The 19827-nt window shown below is 58.9% G+C and overlaps 1 protein-coding gene across 2 annotated transcripts in view; it reads right to left on the reverse strand.

Moving 5' to 3' along the window:
* The window catches only part of IQSEC1 (IQ motif and Sec7 domain ArfGEF 1), a 102317-nt gene that overhangs the window by 74735 nt on the left and 7755 nt on the right, over positions 1-19827 (reverse strand). Inside the window, exon 1 of one of the 2 annotated variants that reach the window (XM_039248630.1) lies at positions 3772-3866. The exons of the other annotated variant lie outside the window; for it this stretch is intronic. The gene's annotated coding sequence lies outside the window, so the exon portion shown is untranslated. Of the gene's footprint in view, positions 1-3771; positions 3867-19827 lie in introns of those variants that run through there. 2 annotated transcript variants of the gene reach the window in all.

The raw sequence follows: 19827 nt of genomic DNA on the forward strand, positions 1-19827 counted from the left end.
CCCCTTACGCACACGGCCCACGGACCACTCTGGTCCCTCTGCCTCGCAATTTCTGTAAGTGGGTATAATTTATGTGTTAATAGCAAAGATATCAAGGTTTGGAACCCCTGGAGTGTTAGAGACGCAGTTTGTAATCACAGGCACACAGCCGTTTGTTCAGCGTGTCGCTGCGCCCGCGCGATTGTCACCTGGTCAAGGGGAACCCGTCGTGCCCGGCGTGGGAAGCCAGGAGCCGGGACACGGGGCTTGGACCTCGGTTGTCTTCCTCGAGGCCATTTCTTCCCCCGAGAGCCCTCCTGTTCCCTCCCCGCGGCCTTTGAGGGCTTGGCCCTGCCTGCGGGCACCAAGTACACATCAGTGGGCACCTCCCTCTTGGGAGCACCCCTAGTGGATCCTGCCTCCTGCCCTCGGGAGGGGCCCTGCTGGTGGTGCAAACCGCGGGCGAGCCACCCAGGGGAGGGGCAGGGGAGGTGTGGCTGGCGCCGGGCTCGGTCCCAGGCGACGGAGGCTGGTCCCTCCGCTGGGGGGCTGGCGCCACCTCTCGCCCTTCCGGAGAACTGCAGCCGCCCCGCCCGGGACACGGTGGGGGACGGGCGGTGCTGCCCAGACTTGGAGCCGGTGTAGACCCGGGAGTGAGCCAGCCTCTGGGCCCCACTCTAGGCTTCCTCATTCAGACCTCTTCCGTTCTGCCTGAACACCCGAGGGCACCTCCTCCCCACCTCTCCCTGCACAGAGGGAGGCGGCCGGGTCAGGAAGCAGGGAGGACTCAAACCCAGTTTCACTGACACTTCAGCCCAACGGCGTATCACTGCTTCAACCCCGGGCCCCTTACTGCTTCAGAAATAAGTGCCAAACTCCTCGCCATGCCCCGCGGATTCAGCCTCTGCCCCCCGCACCCCCCTAACCCAGCAAGTTGGCTCCTGCCCCTGGGCCTTTGCAAATGCTAGTCCCTCTGTCCAGCACGTGTCTCTCTTTTCACCCACTTCACCCCGACTCCACCTTCACGCCTCAGCCCCTTCGGGGAGGCCTTGCTTGACCTCCTTACAGGCCCACGGAGGGGTTCCTCTGAGCACCCGGTTGCTGCTGTTCCCGGAAGCATTTCCCTCTCTTGTGCTGGACAGCTATGTGAGGATAAGGACCGTGTCCGCTCGACTCCCCATCGAGGTCAGCTCAGCGCAGCGCCCGGCACCTACCAGGTGCTTAAGACATATTTGTGGACGAAATTAGTTATGCCCAGTTCATGTGAGTCCCTGTCCCCAAATTAACACGCCTTCGTCAATACAGCATTGTTTACTCAAGGGTCCAGACACAGGTAAAGGTCCCTTCGTACTCGAGTTCTGGGGAGGGGGTACTAACAGACGATGAAGCGGAGGGTCGGTGCACAGACGTCCCGGCCAGGAGTCCACGGCCAGGAAAACCTAGCGCTGAGATGTGGGCCCAGGTCTGCTTTGACCTAAGCCATTCTGTGGCCCCTGAGGCCACGCAGACGGCGCCGTTCCCTCGGCATTCACTCGGCTGGGTCTGCTCAAGCTGTTTACACAGACGGAGGAGAATGTTCGGAGTTCCCTTGGCCCTCAAGTTACCAACAGAGTCCTGGGGAGAGATTCTAAAAGAGTAAGCACAGGAAGGCTGCCTACGCGGGGAGGAGAGCCCATACCCAGGCATCCCTCCTGCGCCACTGAGCGTGCTCAAGGCTGGTCACCACAGCAGGGCTCCTGGGTGTGAATCCGTAAAAGGCGCCCTCTGGTGGACACGGCCTCGGAGGCCCAGGCTTGAAAGCCAGCATTTCTTTCCTTGACAACTGCTCTTACATAGTGCACAACCTGAACATCTGTACACCTGAAGTGCCTGGAGCCCCGCCCCACTGGGTGGGGTCCCTGCTACTCTCCTGACGCTGACATGGATCTTGCTCTTCCTTCAAGGGGGCAGGGAGCCCTTCCAGTAGGGACTTACAATCATGCATGTGGGACGTGTGGCCACACGCAGCCACCTGCTGCCTTCCTTCCTTAGACCCTGGGAGACAGAACGCCCTCTGGGAGATCTACACGGCAGAGATAAGACACCGGCAGGCCTGGAAATCACAAGGCCCACAGAGAAAATATCAGGAAAACTTAGCACGGACTTAAGCTGCCTCACGGAAAACCATCAAAGCTTAACGGGAGGGCAGTGAAAACCGCAGCCCACAGCACAGCCTTTAGCCCAGGAGGAAAGGGTGACATGTGGCCTGCTTGGCTCTTTAGGGCACAGACCCCGGGCCCTCTCAGGGACACGCTGCGTGTCCTGGGCTTCTGCACCGAGCCAGGAGCCCAGAGGAGGCCAGGGCTGGCTCAAGGTCACCCCACGGCCAGCTGGCAGCCCGGCTGGGCCCGTGCCAGGTCTCCAGGCTCCGCCCTCGCTCCAGACCCAGATCTGCCGGCGGGAGGGGGGGCGGGGGGGGGGCGTCTCCCAACTCGGGCCCTCGCGGGGCACAGAGGGGCCGTTCTTCGCAGATCAACAATCCCCCTGTTCGCCCCGTGCCAGGCTACAGCCTCCCTCGAGTCCTGCTGACGAGGAAAATCTGGTGCCAGCGTCCACAAATACGTGTGCCTTCTGGAGGGAGCGGCAGCCGGGCCCTCTGGCCGAGTGGGAGAATTTAAAGGCCCAGAGAGAAGCCACGGGGTAGGGACAGAGCAAGCTGCTGGGTGTTTTCTTTAAAGTGTGGTGCGGGGAATAAACACACTCACACACACACACACACACATCTCTGGAATATTTCTGACCAGATGCCACGAAAATGCTTTCCACGTTTGCCCCGAGCGGGAGGTGGGGGCCTGTGCAGTTTTTGCTGCATCTTCTTATAACGGCGAGCGTTTTTACCACGTGGCTGCTTTCCTAAGCAAAGAGTAAACTCCTAGAAATAAACCAAAAGTAAAAGGCCCAGAAAGAAAACAGGGAGCTCCGAGTTTCAGAGGACGGAGGGAGCTCAGGCGCTGGCCTTCCCTGTAAACACAAAGGCTGCGCTTAGCCCTGCTTGCCGGCCCGTTCGCGCACTGTCGCACGTCAGCCTCAGAGCGACCCGACGAAGTGCCCTTACTATACCGTCACCCCCACGACACAAACCATCGTCAAGTCCTGGCCTCGTTCGAGGCTGGCTCTTGCTCCTCAACTTCCTCCCAGGGACCCAAGGTTCCCAGGGAGCCCCGGGGAGGAGGGACGCTGCTCCCGAGGGAATGTGCCCTGTCAGGCAACCCGGGGGGGGGGGTGTCCACAGGCAGCGGGGCCCCGCAGGCAGGCTGCCGAGACGCTCTCAGCCCAGGCCCCTGCTGAACCACAGCGCCTGCCTGGGCCTCAGTTTCCGTGTCTGTTAAATGGGTGACTCTCCCCTGGTTTGCCTGGTAGGAGTAAAGATTCCTCCCACTCGGAGGGGAGGTGCCTGGCACCCAGGAGGTGCCCAGTCCACACCCACTTCCCCCTCCCCTGCCCTGGTAGCTCCGAGAGCAGCACAGCTGGGTCCGCAGGCCCACTGCTCTGGGATGTGGAGGGCCGCCTGCAGGTTGGCAGTGACCCCGTCTGTCTGGTGGGCACGCCCCGGGCACTGGAGGGGACGCAGAGCCCCTTGGCAGACGGGTGGGCCGGGGGCCTGAGCCTGGCGGGTCCCTGGGGCAGCTGTGGGCCCCACCTCCGACCTCCGCTGCCTCCAAAGGGCTTAGGAGGAGACGTTTATTTTCCAGACGCAGGTCCCCGGAGGTGGGCGGGGAAGACCCAGCCAGGGGTCACCTGGCCCTCCCTTACCTTGGTCCGGTGCTCTGGGTGGGGGTCTCCTGCGGCACAGAGCGTAGCCTCGCGGGCCCCTGGGCCCCGTGGATGGGCTCCCTCAGCCCTTCCGCAGCCTATGCAGTGGCCGGCGTGGGTCCTAAGCCCTCGGCCCCTGCTTAATCCGCCAGAGCCCGCGTCAGCGCCAGCGGGCCACGTGACAGCCTCAGCCCCACGGACCTGTTTGGCAGGAGTGGCAGCTGGCCCCGCGGGGGAGGTGGGGAGGGTGCCCGCGCCCTGCCCTCGGGGGCCGTCCCTGATCACCACAGTCATGCTCGCCTGTCCGGAGCCCGGGTCCTGGGCCCCTGCCCACCACCCCGGAAAGGAACGGCTACGTGCAGCGCCCGGGAGGGCAGGCGGGGAAAAGGGCTCAGCAAATGGTGCTGGGTGATGGCGTGCGTGCGTGCGCGTGTGCGTGCGCACACTCGGAATGGGATCCTTATCTCACGCCGCATGAGACCCGATTCTAGGTAAAGATCTGCTGTAAAACAGCCCGAAGAACGTTCATGGCCACAGAGTGGGCAAGGACTTCTTCAAACGCTCATAAAGTTAGAGAGAATTCTGCGACTTCAACTAAGAAGTCTGCAATGGGGGCGCCTGGGGGGCTCGGTTGGTTCAAAGTCCGACTCTTGATTTCGGCTCAGGTCATGATGTCACGGTCTGTGAGTTCGAGCCTCGAGTCGGGCTCTGCGCTGACAGCGGGGAGCCGGCTTGGGATTCTCCCCTTCTCTCTCTGCCCCTCCCCTGCTCGCACGCTCTCTCTCTCAAAATAAAAAAATAAACTTAAAAAAAGAAAAAGAACTCTGAAGTGAAGATGTTCACCCAAAGACCCCAGAAAAAGTGAAAAAAGGCAAGACAGTTACAGCATATGTAAATGATCAAGGATTCAAGTCTCAGATGCCTGTAGAATCCCCCCAATCAACAAGAAAATAAAAAGCCCTTCACCAAAGAGATCCAAATGGCCAATCAACACACAGAAATGGCCGAGCTCATCGGCAACGAGGGAAATGCCAGTCAGCTGCGCAGCGAGGCACCGTCACACACCCACCAGCTGAGCCGCCACGGCAGAGGCTGATAACAGAAGGTGCCGGAGAGGGGGCGCGGTGGGGGGATCGACCACATGGCGTACTTGACGGCCCACGAGAAGGGCACGCCGTGCACACCAGGGCACAGACGGGCTCGAGGACAAGAGCCCCAAACTGAGAACCACCCGCGTGCCCATCGCCGTAGCCTGGTGAGACGAGGGGACACAGTGATGAGGACAAACCGCAGCTGCTCGTGGCTGGAGGGGCCACAGGGCTGCAGCTTCGGGCCGGAGAAGCCAGACCCAATATCCACAGCCTGCGTACAGTTAACAGAGAGCTCGAAAATAAGAAACACAAAATGGTAACGTAAAGAGTTGTTCAGCCGAGGCGCCTGGGGGGCTCAGTCGGTTGAGCGTCCGACCTCAGCTCAGGTCGTGATCTCACGGTTCGCGGGTTCGAGCCCCGCGTCGGGCTCTGTGCGGACAGCTGGGAGCCTGCAGCTGCTTCGGATTCTGTGCGTGCGTCTCCGAGGGGCGAGGGCTGGGACAGGCAGGCGGTGGGGGAGGGGGTCTGGCAGAGCGCCAGGCTCTTGACCCAGGTGGTAGGCACACGCACGCGTCGCTAATTTTTCTTTAAGCTGCTGCACAGAGATCTGCTCCCTTTCCTGGGTGACAGGTTACATACCACATTTAAATAGAAAGATATCCGTGACGTTCGTGGGGGACAGGTGGACACCCCAAGCTGTGCGCGCAGAGCCACGACCGGCCACACCTCGACCCGACAGCCGCCCCGGCCACACAGGGCTCATCCTGCCCTCTCAGCTTGGAGTCAGGTGCCGAGGATCAGAGAGAGAAAGGAACTTGCCCAAGGCAGCACAGCAAGTTGGGGCCAGGACTGGAATCCAGGTCCCAAGCCAGGCTTCTCTCCTTTTCCTTTCGGGAGAATTTTTCCCACTGCAAGTCACCTCTAACGCCAGTCAGGGCAGACTCGCTCTCCGAAATCTTCCGTATTCCCTCACGTACTCACTGCGGGTCTCTGGGCGCGAGAACAAAACCTCGTGGAGGGAAGGGCTTTTTGTTCCGCTCCCGCGGTGTCAGAGTAGGTGCTCCCTAGATATCTGCTGTTCAATGAATGGAGCGGACATTTCCATTTGGACTGAGGTCCTAGGAGTACCGAGTGGCCCCTGTGATATCCCCATAGGAGAAAATGAGAAAGAACTATGACATTGACACACTTTCTCAGAATTATTTTCCTAACTGTCTTAGGCAGCTGGGGCTCGCATCACCCCCATCTTCAGGAGGAGGAAACTGAGGCTCAGGGAGGTCTAGTGAATAGTCCAAGGTCACAAAGCCAGGAAGTTGAGAGCTGGCCCTGAACCCAGCCCCAGAGGCAGGCCGGCCCTCCGCCAGTCCACACTCGGGGTCCACGTACCAGGATCTGCGTGTGGCAGCCCCCCGCTCCGCCAACCCTACCCACCCCGGTTACCGCTTCCAAAGTGTGTTTTCGTCTCTTCCAAACTCCGGGCCAGGGAGGGGAAGGGACTTGCTTGTCCAAAGTTTCCCAAGGCAGCGTGACCCCCAGGGACCCGGGCGCTGCTCACGGGTGTGCCCTCAGACGCTCCGTTTCCGTGCTGCGTCACTTCCTGAGCAAATCCGTAACCAGGCCCCCGGGAAGTCCGAAGACTGGTCGAATCTGGATGAGCTGGATAACGAATGTTCCCATAATACCCTCGGCAACTGGCTTTATTAAAACACCCCAGCTCTTAGCATTTTTACGGACCTGTATTACTATCAGGATAGCTCTCACCAAGCCCTCAGACAATAATTAGGAAAAAAAAAATCATTGGCTCTGGACTCCTGGAGCTACAATGACCCTGCAAGGCATCTAAACCAACCGGGAAGCACAGATCTTCTGACTGGCCTCAGCTTGCATACCTCCAGTGAAGGGAACTCACTACCTCCTGAAGGCGGCTTGTGTTTTGTCTTTTGTGTTTGGATCCGGCTCGGTTGAGCCCAACAAAAACTTACATTAGCCCTCGGCACGAGGGACTAGAAAGGGCCTCAGCCACTGCTCGGCCCTCGGGAAGTTTAGCCGTGAGTGACTGTGTCATCCCGACAGAACGGGACCCAGCACAGGCCGGGATTACCTTCTAAAGAGGCGGCACGTGAGGCCCAAGCCCTCATTCCTGGCGCACGCGGCACGTGGACTTATGTGGGTCAGCCGGGCTCTGGGCTCACTCAAGAGCCCCTCCCGGAGGAAGGCCTCCCTCGGAGCATCTGGGCATGAAAACGGGCAAACCGTGGGGGCTCTCGGGGCCCGAGGAACGGAAAGGACTCTCGTCCGAGTAGGGGGAGGGTGCAGCTTCCCGAGTCGTTCCCGCCGGCCCGTGGGATTCACATCACAGCTGTAATGCTATGCTTCCAGAACCTTCATACACATTGACGGATGGGCTTGTGGTTTTGCAGATGAAATGGGATAAGATACGTGAGCGCCGCCGGGCTGGGGTCTGGCAAGGAGCAGACGGGTTTGGACCGCACTCTCGCCGGGCCAGAAGGCCACGTCCACGCAGCCCCTGGGAGAGTCGCTGGGAACCTGGCTGCCTGTGTCCTGCCCTCCCAGGCTGGCACTTGCTGAGGCAGCCCTACTGACCGGCCTGGGGGGGGGGGGGGGCCGGAGGGGCTTCCCGAAGCCTCGTCTCAGCAGGGGTCTGATCCAGCCTCCCTTCTGCTCGGCGAGGACACGGGGACTCAGGGCAGGCTTTGCCCGAGCGGTGACACGGACGAAGAGTACGAAGGGTGAACAGGCGTTTCTAGGTGGCGGGGTGGGGTTGGCGTTCTTGCGGGAGCCAGGACGGGGCGAGGCCGGGTCCACGGGGAAGACAGCCGGCGCCAGAGGCAGGTGTGAGTTACACTTCAGCGAGCTCTGAGCTCGGGGGACCCCAGTCAGCACCGGCCTCGCCAACAGCATGGGGCTTGGCCTAGTCCCTTTTATGCAAAAATCACAATCACTTCTTACTGAGAGGAGCAGACAATCCCATTCCTCACCCCGATCCTGAGATGCCGTCGGGTCAACCCTGCAAACCCAGAGCCTCCCTCGCTGCCCGCACACGCTGGCGACAGGGAGCTTACTATGAAAACCAAGGCTGGCTCTGCTCTTTCAGGGTAAATTACTGTAACCCCCACCCAACCCCGGTAGTCAGAACACTGGTGTGGGAGAAAGCTGAAGACGCAAAGGGTCCCGAGTTCCGGCTTGGCCTTGGCATTGCCCTCTGCACAATGGGGAAGGGGCATGACTAATACCATGCGGGGTTGCTGTGGGGCCGGAAGGGGTGGGTGGGCAGGGCAGGCTGGTCAGAACGGCTGCAGGAAGGGCAGGCAGCCGCAGGCTGGGGAGAGGACGGCAGCTCTGGTCACGAGCCCCCAGATTACTTAATGTTGCACAGCGTCACTCGAGTCCCCTGCAGAGGGGGCGCCGGTCCCCTTCCTCGTCTCTCCACTGCAGGGAGAGGCACAGCGAGCGCTTCGAGTGGTCCCGAGGCCGCGGCTCCCCGAGGATGGCTGGAGAGCTGGCGCCAGTGGGAGGCCGTGTGACCTTGGACATGCTCCTGCCTCTCTCGGGCCTCAGTTTCCCCGGCTCTCATAAGGAGCTGGCCCTGGGATGCTCCCTCCAGCTCTGATGCTCAGTGTCCAGGCTGTGGGCATTGTGACACCCCCGGCCCCTCCTGGGGGGGCTGCCTGGGTGGGGCAGGGGCAGGCAAAGCGGGGGTGGGGCAGTTTCTGTTCTCTCCTTTCAAACCCAACTGCTCCGCTCTGGACAAAGGTGGGGTCAGAGGCTTGGCCACCTTACCAGCCCGGGGCGGGAGTCAGGCAGAACTGGGGGCCGGGGAGGGTGACCAGGGGGCATCCCGTGTCACCCCGGTTCCGAGTTGCTGCGAGGGGCCGCACAGGCCAGTCTGGTGGGGACTGACCCCGGTGCAGCAGGGGCGGCCAGGGGCACATCCTGACTCTTGCTCCCAGGGCAGGTGCTTCCCTCCCCCGCCCCCACCGGCTACGAGCATGCGCAGAGCAGAGTGTGCAAAGCTGACCGCGCAGAGCCAGCCCCGGAGCCTAATCTCCGGACAGGCGGGGGCGGGGACACCCACTGTCGCTTTCTGCTCCGGCTGCTCCAGGAGCAGATCGGCTGTGACAGCTGAGAGCCTGGCAATTTAAAGTGGCAAATGCCTGGCAGAAACATGGGGGGGGGTTCCCCATGACTGAGGGGGGCAGCCTCCACTCACCCCCGGGGCCAAATGCCCCTTCCCCTACAGTGCCCTAGGCAGCAGGGCCCACAGGGCGAAGGGCTTCCCGCACCCTGGCCCCCGGCCCAGAAGCGCCCCCCTCAGGCTGTCCCGACCCCTGAAACAATCCGCCGGTCCTGCCCCAGCCTCGCGACCGCCGGCCCCTGGGGTCGGGGCCCCAGCGCCCCCAGAATAAAAACCGGCCTCCTGCCCACGTGGCGGCGGGAGGAGGGGCTGCCCAAGGTCACACAGGGGGTCAGGGGCAGGGCTGGATTCGGACCCGGCCCCTCCAGCCCAGCCAAGGCTCCCCGCTCCCTCCCGGGACGTGTCGACCCGGCTCCCAGCAAATTCCTGAGATGCCTCCACCCCCCACCCGCGGGCTCCGACCCCGGGAGGCTCGGCGGGTCTTCTCCGCGGGGAGGAGCGGGGGCGGGTGGGGGGGCAGCTTCGCCGGGCGACCCTGGGGGCCTGGATTCACGTTTCCCGCCCCCGGGGAGACGGCCAACTGCATAGACGCGGAAACGGAGCACCTTGAGTCCCCCCTCCCCCCAAGATCGCGCCTTTAGCGTCTACGAGGTTTCGGATAAATGGCCCGCATAGCCGCGGAGGCTGAATCTCCTGCGTCCTCACCGATCGAGTTCCGGAGAGCGACACCCGCAGAGCCCGGACTCAGAGCGTTGGCGCGCCCAGGCCCGCGTAGCCCCGGCTTCCAAGGCCGGGAGCCTGGCGGCCTCTGATCCGACCCGACCACCCCGTGGCCAGCGTCCTCCCCGCCACTGCGGCCGCGGAACCTCCTCCCCGCCGGGCTCCGCAAGGCCTCCCGCGGTCACCCCTCCCGCCCCCGGTTCCCAAGAGCGGCTCGCGCGTCCGTGTAGCCGCGGCACCGGGGGCGGAGCTGCCGCGCAGGCCTTTCGCGGAGGGGACTCCGGGCCGCAGCCCCCGAGCCCCCAGCCCCGCGACCCCGCACCCCCGCCCCGCCCCGCCGCCGCGCGCGCCCCCCGCCGGCCCGCCTCCTACCTCGCGGCTCCGCCTGCAGCGCCGAGCGCGCGCCGTCCCCGCGGCGGGCGCGGTCCCAGCGCGTCGGGCCGGCGGGGCGCGGGGGGGGGGGGTCCCCGGGGGCGTCGGCGGCCCGAGCCCGAGCGCCGCCCGCCCCTCTGCCCCTCCGCCGCCGCGCGCCGGGACCCTGGCTGCGGCCTCGCCACGCCAGGCCTCAGTTTCCCCCCTTGGAAAGGTGGGGGCGGGGGGCGGCGGCGGGGAGGACGGGTGCCGCCCCGGCCGCCGACGTCACCCGGGCGGGGACGAGGTGCGGGCGCTGCAGCCGCTGGGCCGGGAGCGGGGTGCACACAGTCCGGGCGCGCTGGAGGGGCCCCCAGCTCCCCGAGACCCTCACATAAACACCGAGTGCCCCTCCCGCGGAGACCCGCAGCCCGGGGGGGGGGGCAGGCGATGCCCAGCCCCTCCCCCACGCCTCCCCGGCTCCCAGATGGGAAAACTGACGCTCAGAGAGGGGCCGCCACAGGTCCAGGGATGCACAGCGTGGGGGGGGGGCTGCTCACACCCGCCCTGGCCGCGTCCCCCCGAGCCCCCCAGGGCACACGCCCCTCGCAGTTTGGGAGCAGGGTCCCTGCCTGCCGGCTGCGCGGCGTATCCAACGGCAAACACGGACTCAGCGCGCGCTGAATGTCGGGGACGGGCCTCAGTGGTGCGGCGCCTCTCACGGAGAATGGGGTGCCACAGTCAGAGAACGGGACCCCATGCCCGGGAGGGGCAGGAAGGGGCGATGCTCCACAAGGACGGTGCTCAAGGCGGAAGCGAGGATGGGAGTGCGCCCCGCCCAGGGTGTGGGGCGCGAAGGCGGGCTCTCAGAGCCCTGAGCCCCAGGCCCGAGGAAAGGCAACCTCCGTTCCTAGGCCGCCGGGAGCCCCCGACCCGGCCGCAGCCCGGGCGTCCGCGGCTTGCGCTGCGCTCTCGGCAGCGCCCCCTGGTGGCCGGAAGGCGCGAGGCAGGAGGCCAGAGGCCCGCGTCCGCCGCGGTCCAGCTGTGAGGACGCGGCTTCGTGATGTAACGAGTCAGGAGACTGGCGTCTGCGGGCGCTGCCACCCGCGGGCTGCGTGACCTTGGGCAAGGCACTGCCCCTCCCGGCGCTTCCGGGAGGGAGGCAGCCGGATTTTCAGCCCTGGTCCCCCGTGACCCCGGACACCGGGGCGGGTGGGAGTCGCAGTGGGTCCAGCGAGGAGCAGCCCGACCGGAGCCCGGCGGTGGGCTCTGTGCAGCCCTTGAGCCCGAGTTCATTTACCTGCGGCAGAAACTGCTACCCCCGTTTTACAGACAAGGGCAGCAGAGCACAGAGAGGGCAAGTCACCTCTCCAGGCCCACCGACCGCTAGTGTCTGAGCTGGGATTTGAACACAGACCTATGAAAAAGGGGGACCTGGGCGCCTGGGGGCTCAGTCGGTTAAGCGTCCGACGCCGGCTCAGGTCATGATCTCGCGGTTCGTGCGTTCGAGCCCCGCGTCGGGCTCTGTGCTGACAGCTCGGAGCCTGGAGCCTGTTTCAGAGTCTGTGTCTCCCTCTCTCTCTGACCCTCCCCTGCTCACGCTGTCTCTCTCTCAGAAAGAAATAAAACATTTAAAAATAAAAAAAAAAAAGAAAAGAAAAAGGGGCACCTGACCACCCCAGTCTCTCGCCTTGCAGCATTTATTGAGCACCTAAGGCGTTCCTGGAGTATACAAGGCACTAGTGACAGACAGATGAGTAAGGAGCAGTCCAGCCCCTGGCGGCTTTTCCTCACCTCGGGCACCTTAGTGATGCTCACAGCAAAGCGGGCGGTGGTCACCGGGAGTGGACTTTAGGGGCAAAGCATGTGTCCCATCCTGAGCCTCCTGTCACATTCTTCTGTATGTTGGGGGTTTTGTCTTCAGGAACCATGAATTAACTTTATAATTCCAAAAATGTTTTTAAAAGGGCGTTTAAAGGAAGAACAGATGCTTGTAGTTTTCGTAAGTGACAAAGTTCTACTCGAGAGGCACGGCCGTGTGATCAGCGCCAGGAGCCGGCTGCCTGGCTGAGCAGCTGAGGGAAGTGAGAACTGCGAGGGGCTGGGAACCATGCAGCCTGGGCGAGTCCTGTCACCCTTCCGAGCTTCGTTTGAATTCATCTCGAAAATGAAACGAATGATAAAAACCCCCACCCCGCCTCACATCAAAGGCTGCTGTGCAGATCAACCATGATACTGTGTGAGAAGGTTGTGTGAGAAGGTGCACTGGATACATATTTTTATCTCCAGGAACCATGAAGGAAAATATTAATACACTTAACCACGTGAACATTAAAACTTCTCAACAGAATAAAAAATACCACAAACCAAAAGGGCTCACGGCAAACTTGAAAAAAATGATCTGCAGCACAGATGCCAGAAGCTAATTGAAGAAAATGAAATGAACGTGAATTTTCCTGATACAGAAAGAGCTCTTTCAGATCGATAGGGAATGATGACTAACCAATTAGGAAAGAAGAGCAAAGGAGATGAACAGGCAGTTCATGGGAAGATATTCAATCTCGTGTGTAATTCAATGCATATTAAAGAAATACAAATCGCAATAGAGCACGCGTGCCACTTTTTTTTTTTTTAACCTGCCAAGTTGGCAAAAATGAACACGTCTGATGTACCTGAAGGCGGGGGAAACGCGCCGCTCACAACCCCTGCTGGGGGGGGGGGGGGAGCTAGTGCCACTTTCTGAAGGGCGATCTGGCGGCACAAGGGCAGTCAAGAGTCTTCCGTGTCAGGTAAGCGAACTACGGAGAAGAGGGCCTCCCGTGTCAACAGTAGGGACGCAGAGGCTGCGTGAAGACACGTAAGCCGCGACGTGGTCCTGAGAGGGAGAGAGACAGAGAGCAAGCAGGGGAGGGGCAGACAGAGGGAGACAGAATCCAACGCAGGCTCCAGGCTCTGAGCCGTCAGCACAGAATTGGGCTCCAACGTGCAATTCTAGTGAAAAATGCAAGGGACAGAAGACTGCGTCTGCTACGGCCCCTTCTGTATACATTTTTAAAGGTCATACCTATATGTGTATGAAGTTCCTAATTTTACTCCCGAGAGGTTACACGCGCACCAAAACAGTGATGACCACCCTCTGGGAGAAGGGGGGGAAGTAGATAACGAAATTGGATAGTTTAAAAAGAGTCAGTAACCGTTTGTAAAAATCGCTATTATTATTACCTAACATGCACCAATGAGGGACTCGTTCAACAGATTATCATGAAGACACATCCATGATAGAAACCTAGGCAGCCATTGTGTTTAAAAAGTGTCTTCTACACATGGCTTGATAAGGATCAGCCCCTAAAATAACTTCGGTAAGTGTGGAAAGTACAGGGTCTGATGGGTTACTTTTTGTGTAAAAAAGACGGGGTCCCGTGTACGTGCTGGTGCGTGCATACATTTCCTCCGACAGGGGTGCTTAAGAAGCTGGAACAGCGGGCCCCCCGAGGAACGGCTGAGAATTGGGGCTGGGGTGGGAAGGAGGCCGGCCTTCCACTGAAATGTTCTGCTGAAAATCGGTTTGCGCCGTCTGCGCGTACGACTGTTTTCTGGAAAGCAGGTGGACAAAAACAATCATTTCTGAAACTGGGCGGGGAGTTTCTAGGGTCTGCTCTGACACGAGCCGTGGCCTCGGTGCAGGACTGTGTCCCTCCGGGCATCAAGGTCCCCTCTACCTCGAGGACAGGCAGAGCTCGAGGCTCCTCACAGTTCTGACGCCAGCCAGCGCCACAGCCTTCTCACCAGAGGGGCCAACCAGCCACGGCCAGGCTGCGGCCGACGTGCAGGGTTTTGCCCCTGGGACCCGGGGGAGCAGGGGGCGACGGTCAGTGGCCCCGGGACAGAGGCCTGCATGACCTGTGAGGCCCCTCCTGCACACCTCGATGCTGTTCCCTTTTCCTCCCCCAACTCGCGGGGCCCTGCCTGGAAACTCTGGGCTCGTGTTTCCTCTCCAGGCTACCCCGGCAACGCCCCATCTGTCAGGGCTGGAGGTCAGCTCTGGGGAGCAGGGGCCGATGGCACAGCCCTGGGCACCCACGTGGGGCTGAGACGGCAGCGGGGCGAAGCCTTGTGCTGCGAAACCAAAACTCTTGCCCCATCCAGAGATCAGTCTTGGCCTCAGTCCGGCCCCGTCCACCTCCATCCCCGCTGAGCCGCTGCTTCACCCCCAGCCATCGCCCAGAATGTTCTGTGGCTTCGCATCGCCCACCAAGCCAAGCCAAGTCGACACCCTTCAGCTGGACCTTCCGGCCTCGATTTACCCTCGCAGCCCTTCCCTTCATCCATGATGTCCCTTACTTAAAACAATTTTCAGGAATACAGATTTAATCACATCCCTCTCTTGCTTAGACCTTGCTGGGGCTCCCAGTGACTGTAGGATTCAGTCTAAGTGTCACCAGCTAGACCCCAAGACCCGACACGGCTGCCCACCTGCTTGTACTCACTAACCTTTGTCGCACATTTTTCCTGAAGCTCTTCTTTCCAGGTTACCTCTCAACTCAGGCAAGTGAAACCCAAGTCGCCCCTCCGGGGATGGTGGCTGCCGTGGTAAGACCTCCCACCGGCCCAGGCGACCCAGACCCTTTGAGCTAAACCCCCAAGTCAAGCCCTGGCAGATGGACCGAGGAGCGAGCTCTGGAATGACGTACCATTGCCTTTTCCTCATTATAATACTAAAATCTCCATCCAAGGAGCAGCCCCAGCCATTCATGCTCTCTCAGGGAGTCATAGATTTGGAAGCCATTCCCCATGATCTTATTTGCTGCAAATAAAAGTTTGCTTTGTGTGACAGCTCAACCTGGTACCGTTTCTGACTCACCCAAGAGCGCACTCGCTTTGGTTTGGTTACATTAACTTCGCAGGTGAGCACCAGAACTCGTTTCTGCCTTTCTGCCTAGCTCCACCGTCAGGGGCTTCCCCCAGAGTCAACCTATACTTAACGCCTCATACACTGTGCTATTTCACCACACGAAGTATCGGCACACACAACTCCTTTGGTTCCTCAATATATAAAGAGTTCTTACAAGTAAACAAGAAAAAAACCACGAACCACTCAAAATAAAAATATCCGATTGGTGTACCTCGGGAGTTCGGAAACAAAGTCATGCAGATTACTGGGAACGTGCTTTTGCTAAAATGAAAGAGGGCTGTCATTTTCATGAAAATGACATTTAAAAGACTGTATTATGGTCAAATGATTTTTCACAGAGGTGTCGAGAGAACTTACCGGAGAGAACAGCTTCTTCAACAAACAGCACTGAGACCACTGTCTACATGCAAAAGGATGTACGTAGACTCTTCCCATCGTACATAAAACTTAACTCAAAGTGATCAATGACCTAAATGTAAGAGTTAAAACTATAAGGGCACCCAGGGGGCTCAGTCGGTTAAGCGTCTGACTCTCGATTCAGTTCAGGTCCTGATCTCACAGTTCGTGGGTTTGAGCCCCACATCGGGCTCTGCACTGACGGCACGGAGCCTGCTTGGGATTCTCTCTCTCCCTCTCTCTCTGCCCCTCCCCTGCTCTCTCTCAAAAAACAAACTAAAAAATAAATAAATAAAAACAAAAAACGCCTACATAACTCTTAGAAGCAAACACAGGAGTAAAATCATTGTCACCTTGGGTGAGGCAGTAACTTCCTAGATATAAAATGATTTCTTAGATATAAAAATATCTTAGATTTTTTCCCCCTGGATATAATGATTTATCAGATACCAAAAACATAAGCAATAAAAGAAAAAATGATAAGTTGGACTTTATAAAAATTAAAAGTGCTTACATTTCAAAAGACACCATCAAGAAAGCAAGAAAATTCAGCCACAGACTGGGAGAAGGTGTTTGCAGATCATATAACCCAACACGAAACCAAACCAGACACCCCGCAAACGCTGTATTTAGAATATAAAAAGAATTCTGTGACTTAATAATAAGAACACAATACAGTTTTAAAATGGGCAAAAAGTCTGAACAGGGTCTTTTGCCAAAGGAGATACACGAATGGCCAAGAAGCACATGAGAAGATGCTGAATGTCACAATCGTCAGAGAAATGCAAATCAAAACCACACTGAGTAGCGCTCCGCACCCACGAGAAGGGCTGGGATGCGGAGGTCGGAACCCTCTCACACCGCGGTGGGAATGTAAATTAGCGCCACCACTTTGCAAAATAGTTGGGTGTTTCCTAAAAAGTTAAACACAGAGTTACCACCTGGCCCCTCACTTCTACTCCTGGATATCGACCCAAGAGAAATGAAAACACACGTCCGTGTAAAAACTTGCACGTAGACATTCGCAGCAGTATTATCCATAATACCCCTAAAATGGAAGCAGCCCACACGTCCATTAGCTGGTCTGTCCCCACAACGGAGTATCACTGAGCTATAAAAAAGGAATGAAGACCCGCCACGTTCGACAACATAGGTGAACCTGGAAAGCGTTACGCTAAGTGGAAGGAGCCAGACACAAAAGGTCACACGTCGGATGACTCCATTTATAATGAAATGCTCAGAAAGGCAAATCCATAGAGACAAAAAGTAGATTAGCGGCTGTCAGGGACAGGAAGTGGGACAAGGCACTGACGGAAACTAGAGAAGGAGCTTCTTTCCAAGGTGATGGAGATAATTTAAGATAAAACCAGGGGCGCCTGGGTGGCTCAGTCGGTTGGGCGGTCGACTTCGGCTCAGGTCATGACCTCACGGTGCGTGGGTTCGAGCCCCGCGTGGGGCTCTGTGCTGACAGCTCGAAGCCTGGACTCTGTTTCAGATTCTGTGTCTCCCTCTCGATCTGACCCTCCCCTGCTCAAGCTGTCTCTCTCTCTCTCTCAGAAATCAATAAAACATTAAAAGAATTAAAAAAGATAAAACTATAATGTGTATACAACTCTATCAATATCTCTTAAGATCATGAAATTGTACGCTTCAAACAAGGGAATTTTGTGGTATGTAAATGACCTCTTCATAAAGCTTTAAGGGAACCCGTGAAGAGCACACGCAGTGCAAGACCCTGGGTTAGGGGAAATGACCTAAGGAACATCACGGAGACGGCTGGTAAAGGTGACTGTAAACTGTAGATCAGATCCTAGTGCTGTATCAGTGCTAGACTTTTGAGTTTGGCTGCTGAACCGTGCTTACATCACAAGATGTTCTTGCTCTTTTGGGGCACCTGGGTGGCTATACGGTTAAGCGTCCGACTTTCGCTCAGGTCATGATCTCGCAGTTCGTGGGTTCGGGCCCCGCGTCGGGCTCTGTGCTGACTGCCAGCTCAGAGCCTGGAGCCTGTTTCAGTCTGTGACTCCCTCTCTCTCTGACCCTCCCCTGCTCACGCTGTCTCTCTCTCTGTCTCCTAGAAATAAATAAACATTTTAAAAAAACAGCAACAAGATGTTCTTGCTCTTTGGAAATGGACACAGCAGTGTCCATTTATTCAGGAGTAAAACCCACCATGTCGCGTGCTTCCAATGACCTCTCAAATGGTTCAGGGGGAAGATACTTGGCAAAACATTAGTAATAATGAATCTGAGTGAAGGGTACACGGGAGCTCTTTTTTGGGATATTATTCTCACTTCCTGAAGATTGAAATTATTGCAAAACTACTCTTGCAACCCCCAAAGAATCCACACATAAGAGTGTCGTGTGGAGCCTGAGGATCCTGAGAATAAACCCACAGATCCCCGAGGAGGAAACGATTCCCGTAGGGGTGCCGCCTGCTCATCACATGTCTGAGACCCCCTCAGAAGAAGACACGGTCCGAAGCCAGAGGGCGTGGTTGGGACACATGCCTATGTGCCCCTTAGCTTGAATTCATTCATTCATTCATTCATTCATTCACCCAACAAATATCTGAGTGCCTACTATGGGCAAGGGACCAGCTGGGAGCCACACACACACACTCACACACTCACACACATACACACACACGTCCCTCCTTTCACGGTGCTGATGTTCAGGCAGGGTCAGGGGAAGCCCTGCAGGAGGAGGAAGGGGTGTGCATCTGTCACCCGTGCCCAGGCCCCAGCCTAGAGGGCAGGGACTGGTGTCTGAATCACCTCCGTTCCCCTCGATTATGAGGAAGTCAAGATCTGTCCCCACAGGAAAGAGGGTCACTGCTCTTGCACACTGGGACCCACAGCCTAGAGGGACTGGGCAAAAATACTGGGTCAGCTCAGACGGGGAGAGCTCAGAACAGGACCAGAAGCAGGGATGTAGGGGGGTGGCTGTGGGCACGGAGGGGTCGGACCAGGGCCAGGTGCCGGGGGAGCCGCGGAAACCCGCCTGCGGCTAGCCCAGTGCCGGCCACACAGACAGCGTAAGGTGCCCCACCCCGCCGCGGTCCCGAGAGCTTCGGGGATTCCCAAGCTGGGAGCCCCTGAATTATTTTAGGGGATCTCCCATCCCATATGCACACCCAACGTCGCTGCTAGACCAAACAAATACTGTTTCACACATTAACATCTTTCAAACCAAAATAGAAGCTGTTGCAGTGAATAAAATTCAGAGACTTCAGATCCATCTGAGATGGGTTCTCAGTGGCTTATTGTGATTTTTCAGCCAGGGATACTAACCATGGGGGTGGGGAGGCTTCTCACAGCCTCCGGCTTTTACTAGAAAAGCCTGGAGAGTGCAGACAGAGCCCCCTTGCTTCATAGTGGGGAGGGCAGTGTTGGAGCAAGGGGCTTGCTCCAAGAGGGGGTGCCCTAGGGCTCCCCACTCAGCACATCTCAGGTCCCGGCTTCCCTGAGGGCAGGGGGGGCAGAGACGGGCCGGAGGGATGCCCCTCACGGCTGGCCCCGCTCACACGCCCGCACCTTGCGCTCTCCGCCCTCAAGAGCAGCGGCTCGGATGCGGCTGAGTCACATGTGGGTCCCAAGCAGCCAGCACGAGGCCTGGGTGACCACAGAGGTGGGCAGGTGGGAGGGCGGCTGAATGGAGGGGGCCGAGCGGGGTGAGATCGGCCGCCCCCCGCTCTCCCCGTGTGAGCTCTGTTGCGCCCACCGAGCACTCAGAAAGCGGATGGGGAACTGGGCTTGGAAAAGATTTTAACTTGTTAACATTTAAACGGCCCCGTATGGCTAGTGGCTTCTGTCCGGGGCAGTGCAGCCCTACAGGCTTAATAGTAACACAGCATGCAGCCCCCACAGGTCAGCAGTGACGCGGGCCCGTGCGCCCCCAGCGCGGTCTGTGACCCCTCCCTCACCGCGCAGGCTGGAGCGCCCGGGCAAGCCTTGCTTCCGTCCTCGGGCCTGGCTCGGGGCCACCAGCGGGCTCAGAGCTCCAGGCAGGGCGGTGCACAAACCAGGGACTCTGTATTTATGGCCAACTGACAGCTCTTCGGGGGCAGGTTTACGAGGCTGCTTTGGGGCTCTGCCTACGACGCCTTCAGAGCTTGCCTTGCCCGCCCGAACCTCCGTGAGTGAGAGGGGAGCCCAGCAATATCCTAACGGTGCGCGTGCCGTGGTCACAAGATATGCCCCCAAACTGCGCCCACCCTGGTGCCCAGGCCCCTCTGCAGCGGGACCTGCCCCCCTCCCCCTGCCCGGGGGGCTGATTTCCCATCTCCTGGGCGACACGATTTCCTCGTACGATCGCACGCGGCAGAAGTGACGGTTGTGCCCAGGAGGCCTTGCACCATATGGGCTCTTCGTGGAGGGCGGCTCTTGGACTCCAGTGCACGGAAGATGGCTGGCCCCTGGGGGGCCACG

The sequence above is a fragment of the Hyaena hyaena genome, unplaced genomic scaffold (genome assembly GCF_003009895.1).
Source record: "Hyaena hyaena isolate Hyena2069 unplaced genomic scaffold, ASM300989v1 scaffold_316, whole genome shotgun sequence".
In the NCBI taxonomy this organism is placed as follows: Eukaryota; Metazoa; Chordata; class Mammalia; order Carnivora; family Hyaenidae; genus Hyaena; species Hyaena hyaena.